A 16,949-nucleotide genomic window follows, 5' to 3' on the forward strand; every position below is an offset into this window, starting at 1 on the left:
CTGGGCTTTTGCTTTTTTTCTCTTTGCCGTATTTCCCTTTCCTTCCTGATTTGCGCACACAGCCTTCCTGCCTTCCCATAGATCCAGTATGTAAACTCTGAATCAAGTGAGCTTCTCTCCCTGAGACAGATAAACTGATCTCAAAACACGCCTACGTTCAGTTGTGGAATTTTCAAAGATAAGGAACTTCAGAGATTACAATATAACAGAGCATTTATTTTCTAGACTCTTTCATATAAACTGAAACAACCCAAGACACTTTGCAGAGGTAATTTAAAAAAAAATCCTGCGGGAAACTTTTCAATCCCCCATTAAATTTTCTAGGCTTTTAGAATGTCTATGGAACTCCACAGTGGTTTCATCTGTATTAAATTCTGTAGAAGTTTTCTGGAGGGGCAGACTCATTAACAGCATGTTTTTGGAGGTTGTTTTTAACCTAGCCAGTTACTGGGTTCTGCTTTTGGCAGATTTCACACTGCAGCTGTCAAATACTGACTCAACCACCCACACCAAAAAGAGGGTGGGGGTTGGGGGAACAGCGATTCATGGGTTCTGGCTACTGGCCTTTCTGAATTTCTGGCTAAAGCATCCAACAATTGTGATCTGTTTTCCTCTGTCAGTTGCCAGTGTTTCCTTGATTGCACATATTATTTCCTTGATCTGTATCCGTCCAGTCCTGTAGAGCAGTGCTTCTCAAGCTATCTGATGTGGGGGACCGGCAAATTCTTTTTCCAGTGTGCGCGCAGACCGGCAGCCAATGGCTCAGTCCGCGGACCACCACTTTGAGTAGCACTGCCGTAGAGCACAGAACTGAAGCTTTGCTCCTACGCTATCTCTCTCAGCATACCGATTGCCGTACCCTGAAAGCTCCCTATCCAGGGAAGGTGTGGGCTGCTTCCACTCCCTTTTGCACAGGCTGAGTGATTTTTGTTACAGGTTCTCCTAACCCTTTACAAAGCATTCGCTGATTTAAGCCTTGCAATAGCCCTGTTTAGTAAATAATTCAGCTGCAGAGAGATTGAAGTGTACATGTTGAAAAGGGTCCCCTCACTGTCAGTGCTAACATTCCTGAATACTCAACTTGAGCACATATATACTCAGACGCCTACTATGAATGGATTCTTTTAAAAACGTAGGCCCGTAACTATGTGACACACCAAGTCCATGGCAGAGCTGACAGGCTCCAGGCATCCTGCACTAATGGCTAAAAATTCTGCTTCATGATTTACCTGCTAAATCATTGATGAAAAATAGAGAGAGAACCTTTTAGTGAGAGACAGTGGGAAGAGGAGCGAGAATTGTTGCAAAAGTCAAGCTGGGTAGGAGCCACTATTCTGGCCATTACTTCTGTGTACCCTGTCACTTCTACTGATGATCAGGTGGGTAAGATATGAGAATTCCCTCCCCCAACTCTACCCATGCCATACCACCAGCTCCCCCTGCTGGCAAAACTGCAAGTCTGCTTGCATGACCCCTGTGGAAAATTCCAATGTGGTGGAGACACAAGGCCAAGGTAATAGAGCAATGTACATAATATTGTGTCCATACAGCGTTTCCTCTTTCCACAACTTTAATTTTGTGACAACTGAACATCTGTCAACAGAATGACCCAGAGTAGAGCAAGTCTGACCAGAGTGGGGGAGGAATCCTTGAAGAAGCCAAAATTATAAGTAAGAAAGATATTACCAGTTAGGTTTCAGAGAAGCAGCCATGTTAGTCTGTGTATTCGCAAAAAGAAAAGGAGTACTAGTGGCACCTTAGAGACTAACCAATTTATTTGAGCATAAGCTTTCGTGAGCTACAGCTCACCGGATGAAGTGAGCTGTAGCTCACGAAAGCTTATGCTCAAATAAATTGGTTAGTCTCTAAGGTGCCACTAGTACTCTTTTTCTTATTACCAGTTAGAGCTGCGTGGAAATGCTCTAGCAACATACCCACTGTGTTTCTGGAGTGGGTTGAAGAATTAAGGTAGTGCAAGCGGCCTATGTCCAAAAGCCATTCCTGTCATTTAAGAACACCACGTAGTAAACGTGTTCCATCTCGATATATGTGGGGTAGTGTTTTTTTTCTTTCCTGTTGGCATTAACTTGACATATGGTAATGCCTCCCAAGGGAAAGCATCATTGTGTTGGGTGGGGTCAGAGAGTGTGTCTGAATTACCTCTTGCCACAAACCAGATTATAGAATTTTTCCTGGAGATTGGGTGATTAAGCATAGTAGAAGCTGTAGTGGACTGTTAGAGCAACAGCAGAACATTAAATTTGTATGATGCCTGAAGTTAATCTTGAAAAGAAATATAGTAACATGGTAATTGTTCTGCTGTCTTGTGTTTTAATTGGCAGCAGGTGAGAGCTGGTACATAGCTTAGCGCTAACAGAAATCTTCATCAGAGAGATCAAACTGGTCATTTTTTAATCTTGCGCCCATGAAAACCCACTAATGTGGAATTAGTTTTTGCATATCCATAGATCAAAAGAAGTTGCAGGAGGAGGGAGTGGTAAATGTAGTTTCAAAGGGAATCTCATAGATAAGACAATCAAAACTAGTCTTTACCTAGGACTTTATGTTGTGCCGGTTCTGGGGGGGAAACAAGATGCCCTAACTGGTTCATTTTGTTTTCAATTTCTATGAATGGAAACACTGTGAATGCACTGTCATTTCATTTAATAAGTACAGTCCTCTTATTTTGGCTATCAGGAGGCTGCAGGGAAAGAAAAGTTAGCCACAAGTTGGGCACTTGTATGTTTTACTCCCTGTTTTTTGCACACAGTTAACAGCTCTGGAGGAGACAACTATAAGGTTTTTTTTTTCTGGGTGCAGTATGTGCACACACATTTTTGTGGATGCAACTTCTACCTTGTCCTGAAAATTTATCCCCCTGCATACACCTATAGAGTTGCTTTGGTGACTTTTTTTTTAGTATCCCCATACATCCATTGATCTACTGGGTCCCCTTTTACAGATATATACACAGAGAAATGGCTGCCCCTACCCCTTGAAGGGATTACACATCTCACCCTTAGGCAACAGTTTGCCCCGTTAATGCCCAGCAGTGAACAGGCAGAGGGCACTGAAGAAATAAAGGCCAGGTGAGAATTCTGTGGAAGTGTAATGATTTCAATCATCAAAGCTAGCACCTGGAGAGGTGTTAGCCGCAGGGCATAGTGCCAGTGATTTAGTTTACAATCCTTTCAGCTCAGCTCTGAACATAACCTGGATCACAGTCCCTGCACAATGCAGATCGTATTAATTAAGCATTTTGAGTTTGTGCCACCATTTAGTCTGTATGGCACTGGTCCCCAAACTTTTCAGGGTCATGCCTTCCCCCATTCCTCCCCAGGGGTCGGGAGCGGGTCCGTGGCTCCAAGGAGGAGTGAGGCAAGGGTAGGGGGCTGGGGCGGCCTGGGGCTGCAGCTGGCGGGGTAGGGCCGAGAATGGCGCTGCAGACAGGGACCAGGAGCCAGGGCTGCAGCTGGGGACAAGTCTGGAGTAGAGCTAGGGTGACCGGATCGCAAGAGTGAAATATCAGGACACATTGGGCGAGCGGTTGGGGGGCGGAGAAGAAACAGACACAGGTGCACAGCCCTGACCAGAGCCAGAGGCACACTGGTCCACCTGGCCCTGTGCTACCAGCATGCCCCTTCCTGTTGGGGTGGGCCCAGGCTGCGCCACACAGCTCCCCTGTCCAGAGTCCCCCTACAACCCTTCCACCACAAATGCACAGTGCTGTGCACACACACCCCACAGGCCCACCACAGCTGCCCAGCACCTCACACACAACCCCCCACTTGCTAGTTTCCCAATACACACAGATTTCCCCTTCCTCCCTCCCAGTGCCCTTCCCCACAGCCCCACCACCACAACTGCACAATGCCCCATACAGACCCCCCCCGTCCCCTGACACACACAGATCTCCCCCACTTCCCAGCACCCCCCACAACAAGCCCCCAAACACACAAACCTCCCCTACTGCCCAGCACCCCCACAACCTCCCAGCCACTCACCATCACACCCTGCCCCCTTCCCTGGCCGCACGCACCAGCCCTGCTGGGAGGTCTCTGGCTCCTAGGGTGAGAGCAGCGAGCGGAGTCTCCAGACCCTCCACATGCTGCGCCCGCCACAAGCGCGAGCTCCGTGGCTCTCATTGGCCGGGAAAAGCGCCAATGGGAGCTGCCGGAGCCACGGAGCCAGAGGGGCCCTGCCAGGGGGTGAGTCCCGGCGGTGCTTACCTGGGGCGGCATCTGGCAGGCAGGTCCCTCTGGCTCCTCGGGTTGGGGGGCGCGGCGGAGGGGTGGGGCTCTCTGCCCACTGCCAGCACCTGCAAGCCCCACCCCTGCAGCACGCGGCGGAGACCGCCTCGCCGCCTCTGTGCCTGGGACTGCACTGCAGGCTCCTGCCGGCCGGCCGGCGGGCGGGCGCCGGGAGCTGCCCCAGAAGACACGGAGAGCGGCGCCGGCGGCAGCCTGCGGTCCTTCTCCACCAGACGGTCCCGATAGCTGGAGAAAGCGCGTCCCGACCGATGTCAGGACGCGGGACAGGGCCCTTAAAATCGGGACTGTCCCAATAATAGTGGGACGTCTGGTCACCCTACTTGCACCCCAGGGCGGGGGCTCGGGGTGTTGTCCCGGGGGGGGCCAGCCTCCATCGCTGGGTGCTCAGACAAGACCCTGGTCTCTAAGGTGTCGCCGGGTGAACGACACCGGTCGGTTGGGCTCCTTGACAAGGGGGATGGGCCAGGTGAACCTATGGCTGAAGGTCGGCTAATCCCAAATAGGGTAGAGCTGAGGGCAGAACAGGGCTGGGTGGCACTCTCTACCCCTCTCCCCACTCCACCCCGTGGGGGCTGGCCTAGGCCTCGCTGTGCCCCCGCCCCACCATTCCTCCCCGCCCCGCTGGGGCGCGCACCACAGTTTGGGGTCCTTAGCGGTATGGCCTTTGAATTATGGGTTATTTAATGCCTGAACAGAATCTTTATATAATGCCCCGTTCCTTTTATTTGTGATGCTTTAATGATTGGCAGCCTTTGCTGAACCTGCTTGGTCCAGGTGCCTTAGATGCGCTTGCCCCACAGGACAGGACTCTGCTTTTTGCTGCTGCTGTTGTGCAGCTGCTTCAGTGCCAGAGGACACAGCAGGCTGAGCTAACAGCCCATCCACATCAGGGCTGAGCCCCCCCTGCCGCCCCCCCGCCTGCCAGCGGCATGTGCTTCCAGTTAGGACAATGCAGAACTGCGTTCATGAGAGAGTGCGCGCAACTGCTGGACAATGGCGCTGGCAACAGGCAAGTTTGCTGCTACTACCAAAGCCAGAGAAAGCCCAAGGCCCCTAGTGTGGAAAGGTGGTGGGTGTAGAGAAGGAGGGCCTACAACCTGTAATGGCCTAGCAGCACACAAAAGTAGTGCCAAGGCACTCGTGCACCGTTAGGGCCTCAGTTATCACAGTATTGTGCACAGTATAAGATGCTAAAGAGAACTGCCAAGAGCCAGTTCATAGGCCAGCACCTCGACCAGAGACTTCGAGCTGGTGGTTCTACTCTCCCCTGCTCGATGTGCTGGAAAGTACAGGGGTCTAGCCGCAGGGGCAGCAGGCTGTGCTGCTTTCCATCGACAAGCTGTGCTCCGACCTGGCAGGGTCACCTCTATGGCTGAGGGGAAAGGTGGTCCCATTTCGAGCCTCTTGGCTGAGGTCACCAATAAGGAGGCCAGTTAGTACCTGCTATGGGGGTTGGTTTTGTAATGCATGGAACTGGGTAGAGTCTTGTGTCTCCCCTGCCCCTAAACTACAACAGGGTTTTTTCATGAGTAAGGTAAAGAGTTTTGTCATGGTTACTTTTAGTAAAAGTTACAGACAGGTCACGGGGTCCGGTTAATTTTTGTTTATTGCCCCTGACCTGTGACTTTAACTCGGGTAGGGTCAGGACTGACAGCTGGAGCCCCACCATGGTGGGACTGACAGCTTGAGCCCCATTGGAATGAGGGGCGGGGCACATCCCCAACCTGCCCTGGTCCTAGCCGGGCGGGGGGCACACAGCCCCAACCCGAGCTACAGCCGCTGACAACTGAGGCCAAAGAAGTCATGGAGGTCTGATAAAGTCACGGAATCCCTAAGTGTACCTAAATCATATCCTTATTCATGAGCCAAAAAACATTTTAGTCTTTGAGGGAAGGCCAGAATTCAACCTTACCTAGTAAATTGCCAGGTAGGTCAAGCTAGCCAAAAAGCCCATTGCTGTCTTCCAGATTATGACTGTGCTGCACATTATTCATTTAGGCGTGTCACTGAGTATCATTTGTTTCGGCCAGTCAGGAGCTTATTCTGCCCTCAAGGCATATTGGCCAATAGGCATTGTACAGGCATTGTACAGGCACAGGGCGATGACACATTTAGTAGCAGTGAACACTTGTATTATTGTACACAAATGACTCACTTTCAGCATATTCCCAGTGCATCTGGATGGTATGAGGAAGCCAGAACCACAGTGCATGATAGCATTTGTTCAGGAATTTCATGGCAGTTGGAGCTAGATAATCCCTTCCTAGTAAACTCATGGTTCTTCATGCACTGTTCTTGGAAGGGGAGCAAAGGGTGCACTTAAATCACTGACTTTGGGCTATTGCTAAGATTGGACTAACTCCAGGTGTTTGACTCATAGATTTTAAGGTGAGAAGGGTCCCGCATGATCATCTAGTCTGACCATCTGCACATTACAGGCCACAGAACCTCACCCACCCACTCCTATAATAGACCCCCTAACGTCTGGCTGCATTACTGAAGTCCTCAAATCATGGTTTAAAGACTTCAAATTACAGAGAATCCACCATTTACACTAGTTTAAACCCGAAAGAGATGCAAGCTCCATGCTGCAGAGGAAGGCGAAAAAGACCCAGCATCTCTGCAATCTGACCTGGAGGAAAATTCCTGCCCGACCACAATTATGGCAATCAATTAGACCCTGAGCATGTGGGCAAGACCCACCAGCCAGACCCCTGGGGAAAAAAAAAAATCTGTAGTAACACAGAGCCCTTCCCCATCTACAGTTCCATCACTGGCCTTTAGAGATTTTTGCTGTTAGCAGTTGCAGATTGGCTACCTGCCATTATAGGCAGTCTCATCATACCATTGCCTCCATAAACTTATCAAGTTCCGTCTTGAAACCAGGTATGGTTTTTTGCCCTCCACTGCTCCCCTTGGAAGGCTGTTCCACAACTTCACTCCTCTAATTATTAGAAACATTGATCTAATTTCAAGCCTAAACTGGTTGATGGCCAGTTTATATCCATTTGCTCTTGTGGCTTAATTTACATAACTCCTTACTCTTCATTAGCCTCATTAAACACTGAGGCAAAGTATTTGTTTAGATGTTGAGCCATGCCTCGTTTATCTTTAATCTCCACCCCATCCTCATTGGTTAGCAGTTCCACTTCTTTCCTTGTTTTCTTATTTATATGGCAATAGAATCTTTTACTAGTGGTTTTAATTCCCTTTGCAAGGTCCAACTCTGGTTGGCTTTGGCAGTTCTCACTTTATCCCCACACTTTCTGACCTTCAGGAGGTAGCCTTTCTCCCTCTCAGTCTTACATGCTCCCAACCATCCCCATGAAAAGCTAAAAGTATCCTAGTTTGTCTAAAATGTGGACACAGGCAAAAATACAGGCCATTTTTATACAAAATACAATGTGTTGGAGAGTTGCATTGTGGGGAGTAAGAGGAAAAACAGATTTCCTGGGGAGGAGGGCGATCGAGTGGAAGGTCTATACTGGTAAGCTGCATGTCCACAAAAGCCTGTGTTTGGCAGCATGTCATCTTGGCCTGTGACCCAACCAGTCCATGCCTCGGCTCTCCTCCCCCCCACCACCGTGAACAGAGGCATGGCTGTCATTACTCCACACCCCAGGGAGGTTATTTGCAGGTAAAACATGCAGATATTGAAGCCAGGAGTCCATCCCTCCTTGTTACATGCATCCTTTTCAGAACTGCTCCTGCTAATGCAAAGAACATGTGTGATAACAAACCTTTTAAGTGGCACTGAACACATTAAAGCTCTCTGCAAAGTTGCCCTGGTATTTTAGCTTTCAGTAAACCCATATGTAACATTAAATATTTAAAGAAAGAAGCCCTTTAACGGGACTCTGTCAAGGACCAGGCTCCACGTTTAACCTCTCTTTTCCTTCCCATGATGCACCCCGCTTCCAAAAAGCCACTTGTATGGTGAGTTGGTTAACCCAAAAAATGCCTTGTATTGTTAAATGCTCTTCTGAAAGTGAAAGATGTATTATGGCCCACCTCGAAGCAAGGACTAAGCAGATGCCATCAGCGCCGGTGATTGGCCAGCTCAGAAGGCAAAGAATTCCTTCAGCATCGGTGTCCTTCTGTACTGCCACTCTGCTTCGGTTCTTGAGAGTCACGAGGGGATTGAGCTGGACTGTGTAGGAACCCTTCTCCCCAAAGAACCATCTCGCTGGAGTATAAGCAGATGGGCACAGCACTGGCACAGGCAATGCCCCCTGAGTATATAACAGCTCGACACAGTCATGCCAGCTACAGACCCACAGTACCTCTTCGCATGTTCATACCCGCTGCAGCCTGCAAGTGAAATACAACTGGTGACTAATTATTACCCACCGAACTTGAAACTCTCACCCTTTTGTGAGCATAGTGAGCTCTTGCAGACATAGCATCATACAGTTTTAATGTCCTTTGATGTCTCATCTAAAGGATGGACCTCCTCCGGCCTCCCCCTGCCATGTGCTGGGGTATCCACTGCGCCACCTATTTGCTCCCCAACACACACCCCTGCAATGCCAGGCTCTGTGAGGTCTGCCATCTATACACTAGGGTGACCAGCTGTCCAAATTTTATAGGGACAGTCCCAATATTTGGGGCCGTGTCTTATATAGGATCCTATTACCCCCCCCCACCCCGATTTTTCACACTTGCTGTCTGGTCATCCTACTATACACTGATCCGGTCTGATGGTGCCTTGCTTGGAAGGAGAGTTACAATAGCATCCAAATCCCTTCCAGATATGAGTTAAGTGATGTGGCTAGCATTTGATACATCAGATGCTCACTTTAGCCCATCTTGCCTCAAGGGGAAACAACATGAGGTTTTTATTTATATTTATTTAAATGTCTGCTGCATTCTGTTGCTTTAATGCAGGCAAAGTCAACAAACTACACCTTGCATTAGAACAGAAAGCAGTGCACTGCTACTCACTGTACCCATCATAGTAATCTCAATGTTACCTTGTGCTCCCTGCCCCACACTGATTTATTGTATCCAGGTGTTGGCTCTCAGCTTATACCTTGATTGCTGGCTCTTTGGGGTAGGGGGTTGCCTTTCTGATGTACTTTTAAAACAACTCTCCACCACTTTGCACAGGTTAAAAATGACAACGCATATGCAATGCCGTGAAGGATTAGGCCCCTGGAGTTCAAAGAGGTCCACTGAAAATGCAGCGATAGCAGGATAACAGGGTCTCAGCTGCTGCCTTCATGGTCAGAGGCAAGTAGGATGTGTTTTGACTTCAAAGATGCTGCTTCAAACAGCTGACGGGTTGGTTGGTCACCTAGCATTGGTGCAGACAATGAGGCACAGACAAGAGGAATAGATGCACACTTAGGACAGATGCTGGCCCCACTCAGTCAGAGAAGAGAAAGTTGAGGACCGGCCTCAGACTGCTCCAGAGAACAACGACCATTCTGGCTGGACTGCCTCTCTTAGCAAGAAAATCAAGAACTCAGTCATGGAGAGTGACCCTGGGCAATGCAGTGAGAGTTGGGAGGGGGGATCATTCATGAGTCTTTGGGAAGAAGACAAGCATCTCACATGGGACAGGAAGCTTTGAGGAAGAGCCCAGACTGGGGGCTAGGATAGTATAAAGAACCTGTCTGGAAAGTAGGGGTGACAGGAGAAGTTTGTTGAGGGGGAGGGGGCTCCCTCAAAATTTTTAGTTTGGAGAGTGTTGAAATTTTGATTGATTTTGGATCTAGTTAGTTTTAATTTACGTTTGTGTGTTTTGTAGTGAATTAGGCCTCAGGACATTAGCTTTTCATTCAAAAGATAACACTGAGTCCATCTAATCAGCCACAGTCCTGTTTGCGCCCACATTCGTAGTGACACACTCATTTTTGCCTCAAACTTCCCCTCCTCCTGATACAAAGGGTGTTCTCTGCCATCACATTCATACTCACCATTCATTTAGTCACTGTAAGCTTAAAATACTGTTCTAACATGCTTCTTTTACATCATCCACATGGGAGCATCAGATTTGCCAGCTCTCCTAGCCACTAATCTGATATAAACAAATCCCTGCGTAAAGATTAGCTGCTGCAGGAGTAGCAAAGGTTGCCATAGCAGCATATACTATCTTAATTCATTGTTCTGGAGTGAACAGAGGTTTCTTAGTTTAGTGCCTTGGCTTTATCACTACCTTGGCTAGACATGTTGCTATGGGCTGTCTCTTCTCAGCTGTCACAGACATCACCAGCCCTGCAGAATCCCAACCTTGCTTCCAACCACTGTGGAGTCTGTTGTGCCTAAGAGTCAATTTGCCTCTGGACCTGGCACACTTCCCCTGCAAGCTCTCAAAAAATTGCAAAGCTTAGCATATCTTCATTGCTGTCGGCATTCTGGCTGCATGTGGTTCTTGTGTAAGGGTTTCAGTCAAATAAATATAGTTTAAAAGATTGAAATAGGTGTTATTCTGCTTTCCCTCAAACTCCTGCTATATCCCAGTCAAAGCCTCAAGGAAGCACCTCTCCCCCCTCTACACTGCTCATCACCCTACAAAGGAACTGCCATGTCATCTAAGACCCTTGGTCCATCTAGTCCAGTATCTTGTCTTTTACAGAGGCCATTGCCAAATGCTTCAGACACAAAATGTGCATCCTTACCTTAGGATTTATGCCCTCTACATCATCTCCCCTCCCTGCTCCTGTCCTCTACTTTTATCTCTTCTCGCCACCCACTGTGCTTGTCCTTTAGGTCAAATCGGAATAGCCATTCTGGATTAAAGCAGTCAGCCTTCTAGTCCAGGAGCAGCTGCTTCAGAAGACAGAACAAAAACTTTGCAAAAGGCTGTTATAGAACCCTGAAACACAAGGATTTCTGTCCCTTCTAAAACTCTTGTTACTCATTATCTTTACTATTGTAACTGTAGCTCCTGTCATTCTCCATGTAAATGCCCAGTCCTTGCTGGAGCCATATTAAACTCTTGGCCTCAGTAACATATTGCTGCAACGTAGACTAATTGTGGTTTATGTCAAAAAGTATTTCCATGTGGCCAAAATGGAGCACTAGGTTGCAGCTCAGGAGACTCAGTCACTATTCCCTGCCCTTCCGTGGGCCTATTGGGCAAGATTGGGCAAGTCACTTCTCTGACCCATGCCTCAGTTTCCCCATCTGAAAAATGCAGATAATGATACTGACCTCCTTTGTCAAGTGCTATATAAAAGAGTTAAGTATGTTGATCAGTTTTAAATGTTCTAACTTTTAATTGCATTGGCTGTTCCCTTGCTCTTGGGTTATGAGTGTGGAAACTACTGTTTACCCCAGCTGCATTCTGCACTATTGGGCACACCTTTATTCTCATCTCCCTTCTTATTCATCTCCTCCTTAAAATAAACAGTCCTACTCTTTTCAGCCTCTCTGTTCCCATGGAAGTTGCCGTATGTCTCCCTTTATTTTCATCATTTATCTCTAGCCCCCTTTCTCTTTTTGCTCTATTTTTAGGAGGGTGGGGTGACCACACCTAAACGAAACATGTCAGTTGAGGGGGTACAATCAACTCGTAATATATTTTCAGTAGTATTTTCTATTCCATTCTTAGTGTTTTGTTTACATCTTCCACTGGCATTGCAAATTGAGCAGAGATCACCAGGGAGCTGTCAGCCATACAGACCAAGTTTATTTAAAACCCAACTACATCTACACAAAAAGGTCAAATTATTCCAATGGACATTCATTCCCTTACATTTGTCAACACAGTTTCATTTGCCATTGTGTTGCCATTCATCCAGCTTTGTTAGGTGGCAATTATTTTCAGTAGCAGGAATACAGAGTCACTACAGTGTACCTAAAACACTCAAATCTCCCATTGGCACTAAGAGGGTCTTGGCTTACATCCTTGCTTGGGGTCAGGAGGTAGAAACTTGTACACCTTCAATTGCTTGAGTTTCAACAGGACTTTGACACAACTGGGTTAGGTGCCTCTGAGAATGCCACTCAGTCTCATAGGAGGTGTTTTGGTTTGTAGACAGATCAAATATGAATTTTTTCACGTAAATACTACAGTGCATCTTGCTGTCTATCCAGAACCCTGCATCTGAGATGGTGTTGGTTTTGTTAAGGTCCAGATTTTGTTGCTTTAAGAAGAGAATGAGAAACAGAAGGCTTCCATAAGCAGACAATAAACCACAAGAATTAATCCTGCTCTGGGGTCCAAATATCAACTCAAACAAGAGCACTTTTTTCTTTTCAACATTTCATGTAGCACATTACCAAAGCCAAAATATTTGGGTGCAGATTGCCAAACAACACAAAGACCATGCATCTACTCATTAAACTAACTAAAAGCAGGATGTTTGTGCTGGAAACGCTTGCTTGTTTAAAGGTTCCACACTATAGCCTCTTTGCTCCATTTAGTTCATATTTGACAATCTGGAATCATTTTTAAAATTCAGGTAAGCATTTATAAAGTGCTTATGCTGCTATGGGACATTACAAGGATCCAAGTTTGGCTATTTGAGATCTGAAAATGCTGCCCTGAAAAACAGTTTCTGAAAACTTGTCCTAAGGTAGTGAAACAAAAATCTTCATGTCAAAATCGGTGGGTTTTCAACATCAGTAATAAACTATGGTGACCTCTCTTTTACAGTTGCACAAGACATCCCCCTAATGGCTGACATTTGCAATAACGCTTGTTATACGATTAACAATCATTACTTCAATATCACTGTAAAATTGCTTCACACACTACCGCGTTGCCAACTCTTAAAATCTTATCATGAATCTCGTATTTGATATTTTTCTTAAACCCCAGCTCCTTGATGCATGTGCTTATGTGAGACATTCAAACCTTTTAAAATCATCAAAGCTAAGTTCCTAGTCCTCCTGGCTCTTGAGAAAAGTTTGAAACCATAATCCAACTGCACCTAAAAGAAACAAAACAAAAATGCCCCAATTTTATGATTTTTAAGCAAGTCTCATGGTTTTTCTACAGCATGAGTCATGATTTTTTGCATGCCAAAGGTGTCAATATTGCACATATTTAATGCAACAATGTTTTTAATGTTGGAATGCCATTAACCTTGAAACAATGCTTCCTCCACTTTAAGTCTTGTAGGAGTCTGAAGTGTTTTCACTCTAGAATTTCATGTATGGAAGGTAGCAGTTTTGCTTCTAAATTAGATTCCTATAAGTTAGATGGAAGAGAGCTGCTCGGATAACTTATCTAACCCCCATGTATGATTGTGCGTGATGGTACATTCAGGGTCTTCTCCTGGAGGTGGTAAGTTATGGATTCTCCCTCAAGATAGATTGGAAAGCAAAGTGGTAGGAAGCTGTTGTAATTAAAAGCCATGTCTGTCCTTTTTCAAGGACTGCTCTGCTATACTGAGTGCCCACCTACCCCAAGGCAAGTCCACCCTGAGTTTAGAGGTTCCTACCTGCGGTCCAGAGTCCTTGCAACTAGTTGAGTGAGAGCTTGCTAGTGACAGAGCGTCTGTTTCCAAATAATAAATGGCATTAAAAGCCAAAAGTATATTAAATATTTTCCTATGACCTTTCTATGTGCTTGTGGACTTGTCAAAGGCATTTTACATGATTTGCAAGGGGAGACAGGCAGAGAAAAATAGCATTCATACTTTCCCCTGTGCCTATCCCCATACCACAAGGAAGTCTTGTTCTGCTCCTAATGCAGAAGTGCAAAAGTCATTTTGCTATTAGAAGAGTTTTTGTTCTCATCTATCTGCACTGTGAGCCTGAGGCATAAGGCCACTGACTGCACAGAAAGTCCACTGCTCCCTGACGTACAGAGGGCATGATGGAATGTCTTTCACAGTCCCTCATGGGAAGTTGAAACCCCTTTTAGAAGATGAGCACTTCAACAGAGCCCTGCATCAGTGAAGTTACAGGAAAACATTGCTCACAGACCTTCATTTTGGAGTAAGTTACAGTCCTGCTGCAGGGGCTAACAGCCTCAAGAACCTAAATCATCTTTCCCAGTTCACTCAAGTGTTCTCCACTTAAAGCACCTATCAAACCTATGAGCAACTTCCTTCCTTATGTTCTATACCCATGTGAAAGCAGGTCACGGAGCCACAACAGCACCTTCTCAGCATTCACAACTTCTGCTGCAAGATTGCAGCTCTCCCATCTCCCCAGCTCCATTGACAATAAGATAACCAACATACATACCTGGGAGGTACATTTTCATGCCACTTTTGCAAAGATGCTGGAGTTCATGGTAGAGATAGACACTGAACTGTGGCTCCAGCCACAAGAGAGGAGTAGCAAGAGAGTTGCATCCTTTCTGATCTGATCCTGATCATATCTGGTACAGAGGAGCAGAGAGACAGTTAGTTGTCTCTAGATATTTATGTTGATTTCTTCACTGCAGTAATAGACTGCAAGGTATGCAGGACTACGTGGAAGCAAGCCTGAAGGTGAGTGTAGAAGGACAATGCAAAGTTGAAGGTCATGGGCCTGAACAGACAGGGAGGAGCTAAATTATATAAGGGTTTGAAGACTAGAAAAACAGAGCTCAAAATATGATGCAATGAAGGAACTGGAAAATAAGTGAGGTGGGTAAGGTTTTTTGAGGGAGTTTTTGAGACAGAAGGGGATTCATAAGGAATAGATCAGGATTTCTCAAACTGGGGAGGTCACATCCACCCTAGCCTGAGGGTTGTAGTAGCAGCTAGATGGGAGGGAGGTCCTGCTATAGAAAAGGATTGACAAAGAGCTCAATGGACTAGACTAAAATCACACAAGTTAATAGATCAAGGCCCAACAATATTAAAGATCAAATTTCAATCTATGAACACTGAAACAGTTGTGTCCCTCTGGGACAACACAAATCACAAAACTCAGGATGAAGCATATAAGAGTTGTGGATAAAGCACCCTCGGGCAAGGAGATCTGACTAGAAATAAAATTCCAGAGATGAGACAGATCCAAAACTAAACTATCCTTTAGGAAACACTGCAAATCCTTCCACCATACAAGTAAGTCATTTGCACAACACTGACTATTCCATCCTACCAAAGCACACCCGCCCAATAATAAAAACAAAGAACTTTTAACAAACCAAGCAACCAACAAGCCAAACAATAAATAGGCCAAGCAGAGTTTTTACCCCCAAAAGTGAGGAGAGCCAAAGCTTCCAGGATATCACTATTGCTATTGATTTTACCTGAAAAATGCTTGGATCCTATAGTGAAGGGTGCTAGTATAAAACCCTAAAACAGACAGAAGTTAGAATAGAGGATATTTTTCTTTAAGAAATTGGCACTGGTAAAAAGGCACTTTAGAAAATGAAGTCTGCCCTCTACAGAGTAGGTACTGTACAGTACAGACAGCAGGAGTAACGCAAGCTTCTCCTTGCAATCACATCAACACTGAGTGGGCAGGGCCATGAGAGATCAGTTTCAATGGCCATTTTATATAAGAATTCCAACAAGACCAAACGATGCTAATTATGGTGGTGGTTTTTAATAATGTGGTTGTTGCCACTTCCCAACAGAGACCAACTCACTTCATATAATGAATATCAGTACCTATCGGAGGCACACTTGAACGAGTCATCTAGAAATAAAAGGAGGTGGAGATTATGATCCCCATCTGTGAAACAGGGACACAGAGGGAGAAAAGCAAAGTGACTTGCCCAAGACTGCAAAGTCTGTATCAGAGCCAGGATTAGAACTCAAGACTTCCCAATTCACAAGCCTTTGCCTTCAGAAAGATTAGATTATGCCCCTAATTAAACAGATAAATCATCCTTGAAGGGCATTGAAAGCATCTTCACACAGAGGACACTACTATTTTGCTTTGCAGTACACTTAAGGGTGCCACTTTCAGTCCAAACCGAACTCAATACTGTTAGTTTCTGATGCAAGACACCACTTTTATCAATAAATATCTGCACAAAGTTAGAGAAATTGCACAAAACACAGACATGGCTCTTATAACTATGTCTATGTAAGCCTTTATATTATCCCACGCAATCCTATCACTATTCTCCTACTCTGCCTTCCATTTTTTGTTACATCTTGTTGAACGCTGTCTTAATAAATACAATTAGACCCTCCCACCCTTTGTTTCAGACATCATCCCATGTGTCCAGGATTGGTCTTTGCTTCCTACTCATAGAGCATGCATGGAGAAGCATATAGTTTTCCACATCCTCCAAAGGGTATTTAGTTTCCTTCTCATTCATGTGGAGCACTGCACACAGGTCAGAGATTAATTTAAAAGGAAGCCTCTGGCCATACATGAATTTATGCAATCTTGACAGTGTTTCTATGGCCCTCTGCATGTTTCTAGATTGACTTTCACCATTGAGGCCAGGTCATTGATTTCAGTTACTGAATAGCACCCATAAATCACAGCTACTATTTTGGAAGATGAATTAGAACTATGTCCTTGTATTCTATGCAACTGATTTAGTGAACTCTTGTATGTGGTGAGATTTATCCCTTCAGTTTAGTATACAAAGAAGCAGACAAATTCTTTTGACAAAAAGCCACAGGTTGTTCTTATTCCTTTCCTGCTCTCCCACTTCAAATAACAGACTAACACGGCTGCTACTCTGAAACCTGAAAAAAAAAAAAAAAAAAGGATTCCTATCACATTTATCATGAGCTATTAACCCTGGTAGTCCCAATTACATTCCCACTACAGAATGAACACCACCCCCCAGTCCCCAAGGAGCGATGATCAAGAACAAAA

General features: G+C 45.7%; 1 long non-coding RNA gene across 1 annotated transcript; it reads right to left on the minus strand.

Moving 5' to 3' along the window:
- Positions 1-11,889: 11,889 nt before the first annotated feature.
- LOC122461867 lies at positions 11,890-13,707 on the minus strand. Its single transcript, XR_006284088.1, has 2 exons — positions 13,078-13,707; positions 11,890-12,364 (listed from the first exon to the last, which is right to left on the minus strand). It is a non-coding gene; the product is annotated as an uncharacterized LOC122461867 (long non-coding RNA).
- Positions 13,708-16,949: the final 3,242 nt, after the last annotated feature.

This window comes from Chelonia mydas, chromosome 9 (genome assembly GCF_015237465.2).
Source record: "Chelonia mydas isolate rCheMyd1 chromosome 9, rCheMyd1.pri.v2, whole genome shotgun sequence".
NCBI classification, from domain to species: domain Eukaryota; kingdom Metazoa; phylum Chordata; order Testudines; family Cheloniidae; genus Chelonia; species Chelonia mydas.